We start from the raw sequence: 16,911 nt of genomic DNA on the forward strand, positions 1-16,911 counted from the left end.
TTATTAAACGGTATATAAAATGACTAACACTGAGTTGGCATTCCAGGCACTGATGTGGTCTTTGTCTATTCTTTTTTCTTTTAACAAAGATTTATTTATTTGACAGAGATCACAAGTAGGCAGAGAGAGAGAGAGAGAGAGAGAGAGAGAGAGAGGAGGAAGCAGGCTCCCCGCCGAGCAGAGAGACTGATACGGGGCTCAATTGCAGGACTCTGAGATCACGACCCGAGCCAAAGGCAGAGGCTTTAACCCACTGAGCCACCCAGGTGCCCCCTTTGTCTATTCTTTTCCTTGATTCCTAATCTATTTCTAATTCTTCTCCTGGAGATTATGCACACAACAGTTACTAATGAATTTAAAATACTCATCAGATTGGGATTGTTTTTTAAGCCATGCTAGAGAGCTTTTTCTTTAAGAAACAGCAGGTTTCAAGGTATTGCCATAGTCTTCAAAACCAGAGGATACGCTCCAGGGCTTTGAATATTATAAAAGTATTACATGTTTAATACATAAATAATCTCTCATTAATTAGATTAATAAGGTTTGACATTAACAGTCTTAAACACCAGACCACGATGACCAATATGGTAGCCACAAGTAGTACTCTAAATTAACGGTTGAAATTCAGTTCCTTAATCACAGGAGCCCCATTTCAGGTCCTCAACACACACATGTGCTTGGTGGCTGTCAAATGGGTCAGTGCACATACAGATCATTTCATCACTGAAAGTTCCCTTAGTGAGCCCTATACTAGACCACAAATGAAAAACAAAACAAAACAAAAAGAGGGCAAGTCAAATCTCTTAAAAGGTCATCAACACAACAGCTTTCAAGGGGAAACTCAACATTAAATGACAATCTTGCTAGAAAACAGGAATCAAATTGATGTGCAAGCCATCTTATTTGGCACATTAGATCAGGGAGCCTGGACTTTTTAGAGCATCATTTGGCAGGGGAAAACAACATGTCAACGTAGGAAGGCCAGGACGAAAACAGAGTTCACTTACAAAGAAGATCTCTTTATAATACACCGAACAATCAAACAATGTGGAGGCTCTAGGCAGAACTCTATACATGATATGCCACATGCTGCTGTTTTTACACATAGTCGAAGAGTAAGCCTCATTTAATGAGAGAACTTAGGAAATACATCTCATGTGTGTATCTTTCTACCAATAATGTATTTCTGTAGTGCTCTGAGAATTTATTAAGCTCTTTTGCATTATTATAGCACACAGGCCTCTCACCATCTCAGAAGGTCTCTGAATTAAGAGTCCCTCAAAGATTTTCACAAAAAGATTTTCACAAAATCTTATGTTGCGTTCTGACACAGCGCTTTCATGCGGCTGGTCTTCTCTGCCATACTCTGAGGTCCTCTGAAGTAAGGAGATAGGTCTCTACCCCTCTGTCTTGGACTGTTTATGAAACTGAAGAACGTGGAGAACATCTTAAATGTCAAGCTGAGGCTAAGGATTGTTCATATATTACGCCATTTGGCATTTAATCACAGTAACATTTCCCCCATAGAGGTATTATAGACAACTGTAAAATTAGGAAACTGGGGGTTTTGACCTATGAGGTCATACTGGTACCAAACCAATCGCTGAAGGCTTGTTTCATAGACTATAGTGTAAATATATTTGGCAGTTAAGTTCTTATGTGGAGATGCACACCCCCACCCCTGCCCAGAAAGGGTCACAACTTCCCACCCTTGCAGAAATGCTGAACTTCTGGTTTCAAACTAATGTGGGAATCAACACTGCCTCATGGAGCCATAACCATGCCAACACTAGGGATGTCCTGGAAACAGGGTCTCCCAGTCTTGCTTGTACCCCAGGGAGACAACCGAGGAGTGTACATGTTTGCCATGCACCAGAGTAGAAGACAAACTTCCTGAATAAGCGCCAATGTCAGGCGCTGATTTCACCGCAAGAAAGAACAGTAAGGGAGAAAACAGGTTGGACTTTTTCTATTTAAACTACGATAACCTAACAAAACTTCTCAAAATACTGTCAAAACCCTCTGTATGTTACTTTTAAGGACTGCAGGGAATCATGTCTTTTGATCCAGGTCATCTGGGAATCTAACTATGTTCTCAAGTAATCCTATACAAGGTAACAGGCATAGGTGATGCATATCTTAAGAGCTGAACTTGTCTGTGATTATAGTAAGGTTAAAAAAAAAAAGGTTCAACAATCCTATTTACAAGTAACAAATATCAAGCCCCTTAGTCTCCCATAAAGTCTTACAGACTTTGTTTAGAGTCAAGTCAGCCATGACCTCTGATTTTGACCATTTCCCACATCTGGATTTGCCAGTGTATAAACTCCTTGATCTAGTTGTGAGGTACAGGGTAATGCAAGCGAGACAATTAGTCAATTTCTAGATCCCGGAGATGGATTTAGTCCAAGAGACAAGCCACAGGGCCTTAGGGTCAGGGTGTGTGGGTTAAACAAAACCACACTTTAGGGAACAAAAATGTTCTCTTAAACACATAACCCAAATGTTTGCATTACCAGGATGTCCTCCCACAAACAGCAGAGTAACCCTGAAATGCTCCCCTCTCTCCATTGCCCTCCCCTGTCCCTAGTCACCACCTCCCATCAAACTCTGCATCTGGTTTTGGCTCCCAGGCCGTCTGAGGCTAGTATAGCCACACTTAACATTTAACAACACAAAGAAAATGCTCAGCTATAGATTTTTGCAATAAACGGAACAAACTGGTTTTTTGTGGGAGGGAGAGGGAGACCCACAGGTGTCTATCACGTTGGTCAAATAAGGCCACGAGTTAGATAACAGGCCATACAATCTTTGGTTTATATGTTCGTTTGTTTATTAAGTAATTATGAACAAGGTATTAAAACTGCCAATTACTTGAGTGACGAATAAAATTTTCCTTGCAGTTAAAGTATGCTCCAGCCAAAGCCAGCAATTTCCTGAACTGCACACTTCCTAAATTGCAGTGTGAAAGTGCTCTGTTACAGACGGAGCGTGCACAGTGCCCTCTTTGTCAGCCCTGCTTCCTCGCACAAAAATCCCTTACAACTGCCAGGATAATAGTCCTTGTATCACAGAATCTTAACTCTGTTCTAATGGAACTGAATTAAATCCAAATACCAGTTTCATATTAGCTCTCGGAGACTGACATATAACCACGTGATTTGTACCAGTTTAAACAAAACAAACTTGCTCTGTATCATGTAAGAGTTTGTAAAAACGGAGACAACTCCATTAAAAATTAGATTGAAAGATTTTTTAATCACCTAAAACCCTCAAAATAAACATAATTCTAATAGAGTTGGCCACAAATAGCTGCTTCTAAAAGATAAAGATTCAATTCAACTCCAGCTTTAATTTTTCTCCAAATATGGATGAATGCCAAAACCGATGAACACACTGAAAGCACTGTGGTTAATTAATATTTCTGGCAGGATGTGCAATGCCTTAACAAGACAAACAAACAAACAAACTGAGTGAATACTTTTTTCCATGACTTGATGGAAGTATGATATTTCCATTGTTCAAAAATCACAATACGTAAGTCATATAAGTATTGGAAGGCATTGCAACGTTGTGCAAATCCAACCCAAAAGGACAGCGAACATTTTGGTCATCTGTGTATGTTGACAGTACAAGGTGTTCCGTGGTCAAATCATTGCCGAGGTCAAGTATAATTAGTCCCTTGTGGACACACACAGACCTGGGCGCTTGGTCTGTCAGAGCATGGACGGTTCCCTCAGGCATCTGAGAGGCCACAGGAAAAACAGGAGTCCCAGCTAGTTTCACTCAGCCTTGGCTTCTTGGGCCCAACTATAACGGTTTCACTATGTTGCTAATTTCCCCTTTTGTAACCCACTTTGCCAAATACCTTTAAAATGCAGAGCCAAACATAGCCTGCCATTTTCTTATGGTGAGATTTGCTCTGAGAGTGCTGAAGATCTACCAAGGAATAAGATGGATACGGTCCCTGAACCCATGTAGCTTACATTCTAGCAGGGGGAAGAGGCAGACAGATGGAAGGGGTCACCACCGTGATGACCACCGTGATAAGATGGCAGTGGGGAAGAAAGAACAGCCTCCTAAAAAGGAGTGGCAGCGGTCAGCAAAACTTCCCATGGCAAGAAGACAGGCTAGCGTTCCAAGCAGAAGCAAGTGTGAGGAAGGCAAGGCTTCCCTTTGAGGAAATGAAAGGAAGCCTTGTGGCTGCGGTAGAGAGTTCATGGGTGAAGACTAGGTAGCCAGGAGCAGAGGAATGTAGGTCAAGAGGGACCCTATATACCTCATAGACATTGGGCCTTTATCTCAAGATCAGCTGGGGGAGGAGGACAGAGGATTTCAGAAGGGGGTGACTATATCACGCGAAAGTGCGCTCTGGCAGCAGTGGGTAGAAACACTGGTAGGGGAAACACAGGCATGACCAGGTGCAGGAGCACCAGGAGGTGCAGAGGACCAAGACAGTGTGTTGGGATAACAATGACCTTCTACCTAGCGATCCACTTTGGGGGTGAAGTAGTACTCTACATCTGGTTCCCCAGAGCACAGGCTGTGCTTTTCTCTCCCACTGACATACAGGCTCAGGTTTCCAGCTCTGGAGCCTTTGGACACTGGAACCCAGTCTGGCACCCCTAAAGTTCCCATCCACTCTCCGTTACCACTTCTGTGTGTGCTGCTGACACGGAAGGCCTTCTAAAGCAGGGGGCGCAGACTGGGATCCCAGCTGGCTCAGGTGTGAGATGCTCCTGACCATTTTAATGTCTACTGTCACTAGGAAAAGGACAAGTGTGTTATTCCCATAGATAAGACTGTGTTTGGTTGTTCTGATCCTCTGAACACCTGCACTGAATGTAAACCCAGACTAAATTATAACAGGAGCCTTTGGACACTGGAACCCAGTCTGGCACCCCTAAAGTTCCCATCCACTCTCCGTTACCACTTCTGTGTGTGCTGCTGACACGGAAGGCCTTCTAAAGCAGGGGGCGCAGACTGGGATCCCAGCTGGCTCAGGTGTGAGATGCTCCTGACCATTTTAATGTCTACTGTCACTAGGAAAAGGACAAGTGTGTTATTCCCATAGATAAGACTGTGTTTGGTTGTTCTGATCCTCTGAACACCTGCACTGAATGTAAACCCAGACTAAATTATAACAGCAAAATCAAAGTTATGAGGTTAGTGACATGATCACTTGGTAAGATGATGATTGGTTTTACTTTCTGACTCACTGCTATCTCCACAAAGTGTAAGAGTCCCAAAAGAATTTCATGGACTCTCAAGTGCATAAAAATGGTGTCGGTTTATTTCCAGAGTCTAAAAGGAGAGTGGAATATTCTTTGTGAGGAACTAGACTATCAGGTTTTTTCACACTGGAATTCCTGACCAATTACACTGCAGCTTCTTGGTGAATAAGAAATATCTGTCAATAGTTTCAATGGTCTCCTACCTATTACAGATGATAACGGGAAGCTTAAGGCTTTGCCACTGTGATATGTGAAGAAAGATGTGCAATCTTGGGTATATAAGAGGTTATATGTGAGTGGCACTGACCGTTCAGCGAAGGTGTGGGCAGTGAAGCTTACTTTGAAACCATTTTTTGTATGTTGCAATGCCCTCCCTTCTTAGACTGTGTCACTAACCGCACCCCTTGAGTCCAATTCAGTTAGTGTAGCTAACAAATGGCTGAAGTTGTAGTCATTCTACAGAGAAGGCATATTAACTGTACTGACTGGGACAGTCAGCCCGGCCCCAAGGAAATACTGATTTCTATGTATAACTTGCAAGCAACCACTTCAGCACCCATTTATAAAAGAATTATAAGTTGTTAAAGAAAACACTGCATTTTGCAAATACATTAAAGGTCACTTACATTTCCAACAATAACCTTTGTCCCCCAACAAAATGCTTCCTTGAAAAACACCTTGGCTGGAATAACTAACACCCCATAATATTAGGCTTCTTTTAACAGAGAGACTTGGCAAGCAAATGAACCTCTCCCATGCAGATAAAAATAAACTCTCTTTGCTCATCTTTTTTCTAAAAAAGATAATTAAGAAGTTTCATTAAAAGAACACATGTTCAGACTGGTCCCCTGGTACTGTGGCATCAAAGAATAAAGCCAACTGAGGAAACTTTTGCAAGGAGAAAGATTCTTGATTAAGAACTAACAATACTAAATAGCAAATGGGGCACTGTAAGGAGCAGAAAGTCCATTCTGTCAGCTAAAAGCCAGGTGAACATAGACTATAACTGCCTTTTGGATCAAGAACATGAACAAAGATGGCCATAATACTTTAATACAAACATCCTACAATGATCAGAGCCCTATTTATGGGCCAGTTATAATACAGGTTAAAAATGAAAAAGAAATAGGGGTCAAAAACCCATTTTCATCACAAAGAAAACCACCCCTTTGGATTCCCAAGCGTGAATTCAGTTTAGTTCTTTATGGAAACAGAAATTTAAGGGTGAATAACTTGAAATTTAAGATGCCAAAGAGACTTACTGACCAAGTATTTTAATCTGAAGTAATTTAATTACATACAATAAAAATTAATTCTAATTTAGTAAAGTTTTTTTTTAAATATTTTCTTTCTTTATTTGACAGACAGGGAGCACGTGCAAGGGGAGCAGCAGGCAGAGGGAGAGGGAGAAGCAGGCTCCCCACTGAGCAGGGAACCTGATGTGGGGCTGGAGCCCAGGACCTTGGGGTCATGACCAGAGCCGAAGGCAGACGTTTAACCAACTCAGCCACCCAGGTGCCCAAATTTAGTAAACTTTAGAAGTTTTCCCTTTCTCTTTGAGGCAGAGGCTCTCTATACGTTTTTTCGTATGCCAGACCATTGTTACAGTTCAGCTGTGAGTTTGCATTTCCCACCTGGCTTGTGATTTGCTTGTTAACAGCGAGACTAATTCATCTTTGATCCCCCAGAACTCGGGGTTCAGTGAATGGGTTTGAAACCCTAAGTGACCAGTGCTTCATCCAGAAATTCTAGATCGAGCTTTAGATTGGCTAGTAAGGATTGATCTGAAGTGTGGTTCAAAATGCATATGTACATCAGAAAATGGGATGACCATTACAGCTGCCAGCCAAAAAAAAAAAAGCAAAACTGCCATTTTGTTGAAGCAACAATTCCAATCATAGTTCCCTAGTAAGGGGATTTTGATTCTCTTCTTGGTTGTATTTTGATTTACTAGACTTTGTGGACCTTGATTTTCTCACCTGTCAAGCAGGAGGACATTGAATGCAATGATCTCAAGCATGCCTAAGGAGCTATGATTCTGGATTTCGATGACAAGCCCGGCAGAAGATCAGATTTGCTAGAAAGGCTTCAGGCAAACATTATGTAGAAAATGGAACCTCTTGCAGAACCTGGTCTTGCTTTGGGGGGGACCTCTTTTGGGAGTCCCACTGCCGGGCTGCCCATCTTCACCCTTGGTTTACTCCCTCATTTTCCTGGGGTATATCCTCCATTAGCTCTCCAAGAAACCATGAACAGAGGTGCTCTCCTCAGCCCCCATGTTTCAAAACGTCTTGATAGGATTGACAGTTTGAGAGCATACAGAATTTCGAAGTCATTCTCCCCTAGGATTTTGAAGACACTGTTTTACCCTATCCAAAGCATTCATGAAGTGCTGACAGAAAAGCCAGAAGCCATTCTGATTCTCTGTCTCCATGCTTCTCAAACGTGGGCAGACATCAGAGCCAGAGGACAGGGGCTTCTTCCAGCAGGTTAGACGGAACCTGAGAATCTGCATTTCTACCAAGTTCCCACGTGATACAGGTGTCACTGGTAACACACAAGGAGAACGACTGTCAACCCCCACAGGTCACCTGTGTTGTTTTATTGTTTTCCTCCTCTCAGAGCTTCACTTTACTCCTGGTATTCTGAGACTGCCCAGGATTATCTCCAGTGGTAGGCCTTGTTTCAACTGCTGGCACTCAGTAGGGCCTTTCAACCTAGAAACGTATATTTCTTAGTTCTGGGATATTTTTTTGTTTGTCTGATCATTTCCTTCCTTCTATTTCCACACACATCTCTGTGGCATTCCAATAAGGTAGGGAATAGATTTCTGCCTGGTTTTCCTATTTTCTCATTTTTTCCCCTCCCATTTTCCATCCCTTTGTCTTTCCGTTCTTCTTTTGGATAAATTTTCAACTTTCTTTTGACACTTCTGTTACCTTTTTAAAAGTTTGTTTTATTTTTACCTTTCCAAAGTTCGTCCTTATTTTCTCAATATTCCTTATTATTATTACTAATGATTTAACATTCTTTGCTTGCTTTGTGGCTATCACATCTCTTTTCTTTCTGCACGTATTGGGTTTTCCAGAGGTTTCCTTTTCCTTCCACCGTCTCATTCTCTTTTCCCATTTATTTCAGACACTGATCTTATTTATTTATTTAATTTTAGAGAGGGGGAGAAGAGGGGTGGGGGGATGCAGAGGGACAGAGAGAATCTTAAGCAGGCTCCACACCCAGCATGGAGCCTGACATGGAGCTTGATCCCCTAACCCTGAGATCATGACCCGAGCTGAAATCAAGAGTCAGGTGCTTAACTGACTGAGCCACCCAGACACTCCGTAGACACTTGATCTTATTCGAAACATCTACACAAGTCTGGCGATCACTAGGCTAACCATTCATATTTAATAAAAAGCACTCAAAAGCTTACTGAGAACAGTATGCAGAATAATAGACTTGTTGACTGGTGAGTCCCACCATGGTGGCAGAGAGGGGACCTATTTCATGATGGGATCTCCACATGTCTTATTGCTCTGATCTTCCAGTCTCCAGTCTGGTGGGTCCAAGCATGATTGCTAATATCTAGGAAGGCTCACAGGTAAATAAGCTGGGGCAAGGAAGTGTCATCCTCAGTGTTCAGATAAGATTTAATTTCCCTGATTGCAGAATATGCTACCCTCAATCCTCATCCTTTCTTTGCTCAGTGTGGCTTGTGTCCCAAATTCTAGAGACTTAGTCTTTCAACTCTCCAGAGGGTAACTTCTAATCTTCTGCTGATGTCAGTCACTAGGCTTTGAGTTTTGGAGGATGAGTATGGAGGAGAAACTTGGAGATCTCATTGCTTCTAAAAGAGTTTTAACCTTTCCCTCAATTTCAGTCCTACCCTGTGCCCTTATAGGCTTTGAATTTCTGAACTCAGAATGGTTCTGCTGAAAACAAAACAAAAGAACCAAGTTGCTGCTTTTGGGATCCACTCCATTTTCTCTCTTTTAAGTCAGTTATAATTTGTTCATCTGCTTGCAAAATTTTTATGACATTTCTTATTTGGACTGTCTTCTTTCCATTTTAAGGGAGTTTTAAGAAAGAGCAGAGTTAAATGAATATATTCAGCCTACTAAGCTTAATAGGAAGTCTTCAACAGAAATCCAATCAATGAATAAAACGTTTTTTCTCTAAAAGGCAAAATAAACCACAAAACCTTCCCTCAAAAGAGCTACTGTAATTTTTTTACCCAAAAATTCACCCAACTCAGCTTTGTATATTTTAATGAAAAATTAGCCTATACAAAGGATTTTCGTTCAAGATGATAGTACAAACCAGAAAACACATCATTATTCTGAACCTCAAATTAATAAACAGTTCTCATGCAGAAGATTAATTCTGTATGAACACATCAGGTTAAATTAATGTTATTTTATTTTCTGATATGGTTCGCAGACCAATGGACTAGGAACATCACATTTAACCAAGTATTTAAATTGTTCTTGTGAAAAAGACATGGATAATATGGTGATGATGATCAGACAGGCAAGTGAGCTTATATCCCTTAAATTTATCTTTATCCAGACTGACATGAACCTTTAAAGAAAGTTGTTAGGATACAAAATCAATGTACAGAAATCTGATACATTACTATATACTAATAATGAAACAGCAAAAAGAGAAATTAAGAAAACAATCCCATTTACAATTGCTCCAGAAATAATAAAATACCTAGGAATAAATTAACCAAAGAGTTGAAAGAACTATACTCTGAAAACCATAAAACACTGATGAAAGAAATTGAAGAAACACAAAGACACGGAAAGATATTCTGTACTCTTGAATGGGAAAAACAAATATTGTTAAAATATCTATACTACTGAAAGGAATCTATAAGTTTAATATTATCCCTATTAAAATACCAACAGCATTTTCCACAGAACTAGAACAAACAATCCGAAAATTTGTATGGAACCACAAAGACCCCGTAGCCAAAGCAATCTTAAAAAAAGAAAACAAAACTAGAGGTATCACAATCCCAGAGTTCAAGATATCCTATAAGCTATAATCATCAAAACAGTATGGTACTGGCCCCCAAACAGACACAAGGAATAAACACCAATTATATGGTCAATTAATCTCAAAAAAGGAGGTAAGTATAAGCAACAGGAAAAAGTCTCTTCAACAAATGGTGTTGGGAAAACTGGACAGATAACATGCAAAAGAATGAAACTGGACCACTTTCCTTACCATACACAAAAATAAATTCAAAATGGATTAAAGATCTAAATGTGAGACCTGAAACCATAAAAATCCTAGAAGAGAACATAGGCAGTAATTTTTCCGACACCAGCCATAGCAACATTTTCTAGATATGTCTCCTAAGAAAACGGAAGCAGCAACAAACATAAACTATTGGGACTACATCAAAATAAAAGGCCTCTGCACAGGGGAGGAAACAATCAACACAACTAAAAGACAACCTACCGAATGGGAGAAGGTATTTGCAAACAACATTATTGGATAAAGGATTAGTATCCAAGATATATTAACAACTTATATAACTCAACATCCCAAAACCAAAAGATCCAATTAAAAAATGGTCAGAAGGGGCGCCTGGGTGGCTCAGTGGTTTAAGCCACTGCCTTCAGCTCAGGTCATGATCTCAGGGTCCTGGGATCGAGTCCCGCATCAGGCTCTCTGCTCAGCAGGGAGCCTGCTTCCCTCTCACTCTCTCTGCCTGCCTCTCTGCCTACTTGTGATCTCTCTCTGTCAACTAAATAAATAAAATCTTTAAAAAAAAAAAAAAAAAAGGTCAGAAGACACGAACAGGCATTTCTCCAAAGAAGACATCCAGATGGCCAACAGGCAAATGAAAAGATGCTCAACATCACTCATCATCAGGGAAATGTGAATCAAAACGACAATGAGACAGCATCTCACACCTGTGAGAATGGTTAAAATTCAGAAACATAAGAAACAACAAGTGTTGGTAAGGATGTGGGGAAAAAGGAACACTTGTGCTCTATTGAGAATGCACACTAGTGCAGCCACTATGGAAAATAGTGTGGTGGTGCCTCAAAAATTTAAAAATAGAGCTACCCTCACAATCCAGTAATTAATTATACTACTGGATATTTATCCAAAGAATATGAAAACACTAATTCAAAGGGATACATGTACCCTTATATCTATTGCAGTATTATTTACAATAGCCAATTATGGAAGCAGCCCAAGTGTCCACTGATAGATGGATAAAGAGACGATATACACACACAGACATACATACACTCAGTGGAATATTACTCAGGCATAAAAAAGAAATTTTGCCATTTGCAATGACACGGATGGAGCTACAGTACAAAATGCTAAGGGAAATGAGTCAGTTAGAGCAGGACAAATACCATAATTTAACTCATATGTGGAATTTAAGAAACAAATGAGCAAAGGAAAAAGAGAGAGACAAACCAAGAAACAGACTCTTAACTACAGAGAACAAACTGATGCCTGCTAGAGGGGCGGTGGGTGGGGGATGGGTAAATAGATGGTGGGGATTAAAAACTACACTTATCTTGATGTGCACTGGGTAATATGGAACTGTTGAATCACTAAATTGTACACCTGAAAGTCATATAACACTATTAACTATGCTGGAATTAAAATAAAAAAAAAAGGAAGCTGCTAGTGGCTGTGACTGGGTCAGACTGTGGCCCTTGTGGGGTCAACATTTGTATGAGCAAGGACAGTGGTGGGAACAGTCAAGTACAAATGTCACAGAACTACACGTACAGTGCATCTATTAGATGAATCAGCATCCCAACCTTTCAACGTACTAAAATGATGGTCTAGAAGCAACCAGAGAAATTAAACTGGGATAAGGCAGTGTTTTGAATTTTTAATCAATCATTTTAAAAAGGCCTATGTAAAAGCAATTCCTATGAAAATGACAATAGACCTGGGGAGCTTGGCTGACCACAGCTCGATAGGAGCCAATAATACAACACGGTCCTTAAAGGCTAACATAATTTTAAGCTTCATTTATGTCCATTTTTTTAAAATTTAAATTCAATGTAGTTAACATGTAGTGTATTATTAGTTTCAGGGGCAGAATTCAGTGATTCATCAGATACATGTAATACCCACTCCTCATTGTATCAACTGTCCTCCTTAATGCCCATCACCCAGTTACCCCCTCCCTCCACCTCCTCCTGTCCAGGAACCCTCAGTTTGTTCTTTATCACTGAGCGTCCTTTATGGTTTGCCTTCCTGTATTTTATCTAATTTTATTTTTCCTTCTCTTGCCCCCATTCATCTGTTTTTGTCTCTTAAATTCTCCATATGAGTGAAATCATATGGTATTTGTCTTTTTCTGACAGACTTATTTAGCTTAGCATATCTTGTTTGGGTGTCATATTTTACACTGTCATGCCAGATGAAGTGTATATGGGAGGACTTTAAAAGTCTAGACCTGCATTGTGCATGTGTAGCTACTTAAATTTAATTGAAATAAAATTAAAAATGGAATTCTTCAGTACACTAGTCACATTTCAAGTGTTCAATATCCATGTGTCTAGTAACTACCACAGCAAACAGCATAGATATAGAACATCTCATCACTGCTGAAAGTGCAACTGCAAAGCTCTGGTCTAGACTGTGTATCACACAGGAAAGGATAATTGGGATTTGAGCCAGGAAAAAGAGAAGGCTTTAAAAAAACCTTGAATTTTAAGACTTATAGGTATTAATTTGAAGAAAATATAACAAAGTTATTCTTTCCAACACACAGAACTGACACAACAGGTAAAGGTAAGGGAAGAGGTCAGCTTAACAAAAAGTCCCGGTAATTAGGACTATTCACAATGGAACAGTGTGTCACCAAGAAGTAAGCTTTTGTCCCTGAAAAGGCTCAAAGGGAGGCTGGATAACTTCTTCTTTCCAGAAATCTCTCCATAGGGAGAAATGTCTCTTCCCATTCTAAGTTACCAGGATTACAAGCAGATACACAAAACCAACAAAAAAATTGGTTTTGACCAGTTATACAATCTACTAAACCATTGCTAATTCCTCTCATCCTTTAGTTGATACATAAATGGGGATGACGGTGAGGAAGTGAAAGCAAAATGGACAGGAGGAGAAGAATAAGAGAAAGAGGGATTTATACAATTAACTACATTTCCTGAGTTTGTAAACATCCATTCATCTTTAAAATGTACTGCCTCTATTCCTAGGCCAGTGTCTTGTGCAGGATTACACGGCAATTAGTGATTAACTTCAAAAAGCATCTTATTTTTTTTTCCCTAAAAAATAAATGCTCGTTTTGATTCTATTCCAATGTTTGTTTTGGAATAAAAACATTTAAAATTGCTCATGCACAGTAAAACTGACAGTCCAAGAATGCACACCATGTTCATCCTGTGCTGTAGGGTACTTGCAGCATGAATATTACCTCGATATTTCATTTTGCCTTCAACCTTGTTCTAGAAACGGCTCTATCTGCCACCTAAAGCTTCACAGGGAGGAAAGGAGACTGTCAGGCAGGTGATTTTAGAAAGGAAGTGCTTATACTTATAATTGCCTTTCCTTTCATGTTTTGAATTTAGCACTTAAGTGACTTTCAGCCAAGGAAAAAAGTGGTGGTACTGGTTAGCAGCCTGTTTCATTGTTTTGGTCTCTCTACCCAACTAGAGCCCTGAGCCTCTCATCTGTGGAAGATGGCAGAGATACTAAAATGAGGATGAGAAGGAGGCAAAGGAACTAGGCTGGGAGAGAGACATGTTGACTCTTGCCCCCACTATCATGAAAAGCAATTGGCTGTAACGTTACTGTTTTGTCTGTCTTGGCAGCACAAGCTTGGCTCAGCACAGAAACGTCTCTGGCAGAAGCTGCACTTGATACTTCAAAGCAGCAGTCAAAATGGCTAGCATGACATTGAAGGGAGAGATGAGAAAATGGTGCAGGTTCAGGATAGACACTGGTAATACAGGAGAATTTCTGGCAAGCTATGCTGGAAGGACAAGTTCAAAACCATTTTATGGGCTCCGAGAATGGCGAATGAACAAAGTTGTCCACTGGTTCATGACGTCATATCTAAGAATGTTGTTACTTGAAAAAAGCAAGTTTTAGTCATGAAAATGATTTTTAAGTGTATATGGAGGGGCACAAACAGAAAGGTTAACTGAATAGTTTTTTCTACAATTAACTATATACAATATTAACTGGGTCTGGGCTATTCATTGAGTCATTCATTCAATAACGGTGCATTCCTCCCAGGTGCCAGACACGGACCTACATGCTAGGGTTATGAAAACACACAGGCATGAAAACACACATGCTTTCAGCTTTTAGGAAATTTCATTCTGGTGGGGGAAAGGGACATGAAAGAATCACAGATACACAATTGACAGGTGTCACCACGTGTATGATAATAATGTGGACTCTAAGGAAGGGCGATAGGAAAACAACTCTGGGCAAGGGTGAGTACTGTAGGCTGAGAGCAAAGTCTGTAACGGGACCTGACACAGAACAAGCTAGCACACTGCTAGAAGGGAGAAAGAAATCTAGAGGAAACTCACTGGAAAAGAGGACTCAGATCATCCAGACCATTGGAGGTCTTGGGACAGATTCTGCTCTTGACCTAAGAGCAGTAGGAAATTTGTCAAGGGTTGAAAGCACCACAGCAGGATTACAAATTTACGTTTCAAATCTAAATTGAGAATTCGAACACCCAGCAAACTTGTATTGTGGGGACTGGTTTATGATTAATTGTGAAGATAAACATAGAGGGTAGAGAATACATCTCTGTGTACAGTAAACTCTTTTATGTGCAAATCACGTACAAACACTTTAAAATCCAATAAAAGAATACAACTTATCGTATTACAATGTTTATGTATTTATTTTGTAAGACTTGAGCTTTATGAGCTAATTCCCATTAAACACTATAACGTCTGGTTTGTTTATTCTGGTGAAGGCTATAGCCCTCTGATGCAATGTCCTTTAAATACAAAGACACTAGTCCATTCGTCCACATCAGTGGGGCATACATTTGGGGATGAACTTTTCAGTTAAGGGGCTCAAATTCGATGGGCTCATCTCTACCGACAAATGGGTGAAGATGGGATTTACCATCTTAATCAGAAAAAAGCTCCCTGATTCCCCAGAAACTTAAATTCTAAGGTTGACCAAAGCTTCTCCCTACTTCCCTAATTAATATGATGCAATGGTAACCTCCTTTCAAAAGCTGACTTACATTGGTTTGGTTTAAAAACAAATAAACAACTACTTGAACTTTACCACAAAGTTACAAAATTACTTATCTACATCATCACTTGAAAATGTAACACTTTGCGTTCCCTGTATGAAGCTGTGTCTCTGAGCTGTGAACTATTAAAATATCGATATGCTTTAAAAAATCACAAAGTAAGTTTGATAAATTATTTAAATAAACTCACTGCCATACAACCTAGCAATAGTCTCTCAAATTACTGTCTCCCGGTTTTTTTATTAGGCTGATTTTTGAAATGTTCAATGAAAAATGCATGCTTATGGATGAAGTTCCCACCTAATACAGTGCTGGGGTCAATATATTGATAAGAGAATACTGCAGAGCTGATTTCTGATCACTCACCCAACCCTACCCTTTTCATTATACACACATCATACATACATATATCATACATACATCATACATATACCATACACACATCACACACATATAATACATACATCATACATATATCATACATGCATTATACATACAAGTCAACAATTACATGACATCCACCCTATGGTCAATTTCCTTTTGTGGGGACAAAGAAAGATATAGCCCTAACATAGAGCAAGGCTCAGAGCTGGGATAGTTTTAAGGATGGCTGGATAGCAGGTATTTGGCAAGTCATAATTGTTTATGATTAAAAAAAGAAGCACATTATTTATCTTCATGGCCTTTGATTTTTAAAATGAACATGGTTTAATGACTACCTGAAAACAAGGAGAGAAGATGATTCTGTGCGTCTATGAAATGTAGTCATTTCATTCCCCTAAGAAATACGTCACTCAGTCCCCCAAACCTTTAAAACACCTAACTGCATTGCTACCAATGTACCCCATGTCTTTTCCTTCTCTAGACCTCACACACCCTTGCCCTCTGCACACACGGAAGCTACAGCGCTCTTCTGCACTGGCCCAGCGGGGCATCTCCCCATCATCCAGGGCATCATCCTACGGGGAGCATGTCTGTATTGTCCATCTTCCCTTTGTTCATTATTCAAAGCCCCATGAGGGCAGAGGTCAAGTTCTATTTTCCTTTGTTCCCCAGGACTTAACACATAGTAGGTGGTGTTGCTGGGCACCCAGAACAGCTTAAAATCCTCCTTATAGACGCACAAGCCCTTGGGCTAGAAATGTTGCTCCGTTATTAATTACAACTGAGTGTTTACCAGCTCTTTGAACTACTTGAAGAGAGCAAAAGTTTTCCAGATAACCTAGTTCAGATGCAAAGTTCTTTCTCTCTCCCTCACCTGCTGCTTCCAGGATAAGGTTTCTAACTCCTGCTGTCCTTCTTGGATCCAACTGTTGTGGCTCACACTTTTCAGAGTCCTCACCTGTGCTTTATGCTATTCGATTCTGTACTGGAACTACCTGAGATAGAGGTACAGACATCTCCCACTGCTCTTACAGATAAAGCAGAGGTAAT

At 40.1% G+C, this 16,911-nt stretch overlaps 1 protein-coding gene across 2 annotated transcripts in view; it reads right to left on the reverse strand.

Moving 5' to 3' along the window:
- Positions 1–16,911, reverse strand: part of LRIG3 (leucine rich repeats and immunoglobulin like domains 3) — a 47,699-nt gene that overhangs the window by 18,728 nt on the left and 12,060 nt on the right. The window contains exon 1 of one of the 2 annotated variants that reach the window (XM_046012969.1): positions 7,826–7,841. The exons of the other annotated variant lie outside the window; for it this stretch is intronic. The gene's annotated coding sequence lies outside the window, so the exon portion shown is untranslated. Of the gene's footprint in view, positions 1–7,825; positions 7,842–16,911 lie in introns of those variants that run through there. 2 annotated transcript variants of the gene reach the window in all.

Source organism: Meles meles, chromosome 7 (genome assembly GCF_922984935.1).
Source record: "Meles meles chromosome 7, mMelMel3.1 paternal haplotype, whole genome shotgun sequence".
Lineage (NCBI taxonomy): Eukaryota > Metazoa > Chordata > Mammalia > Carnivora > Mustelidae > Meles > Meles meles.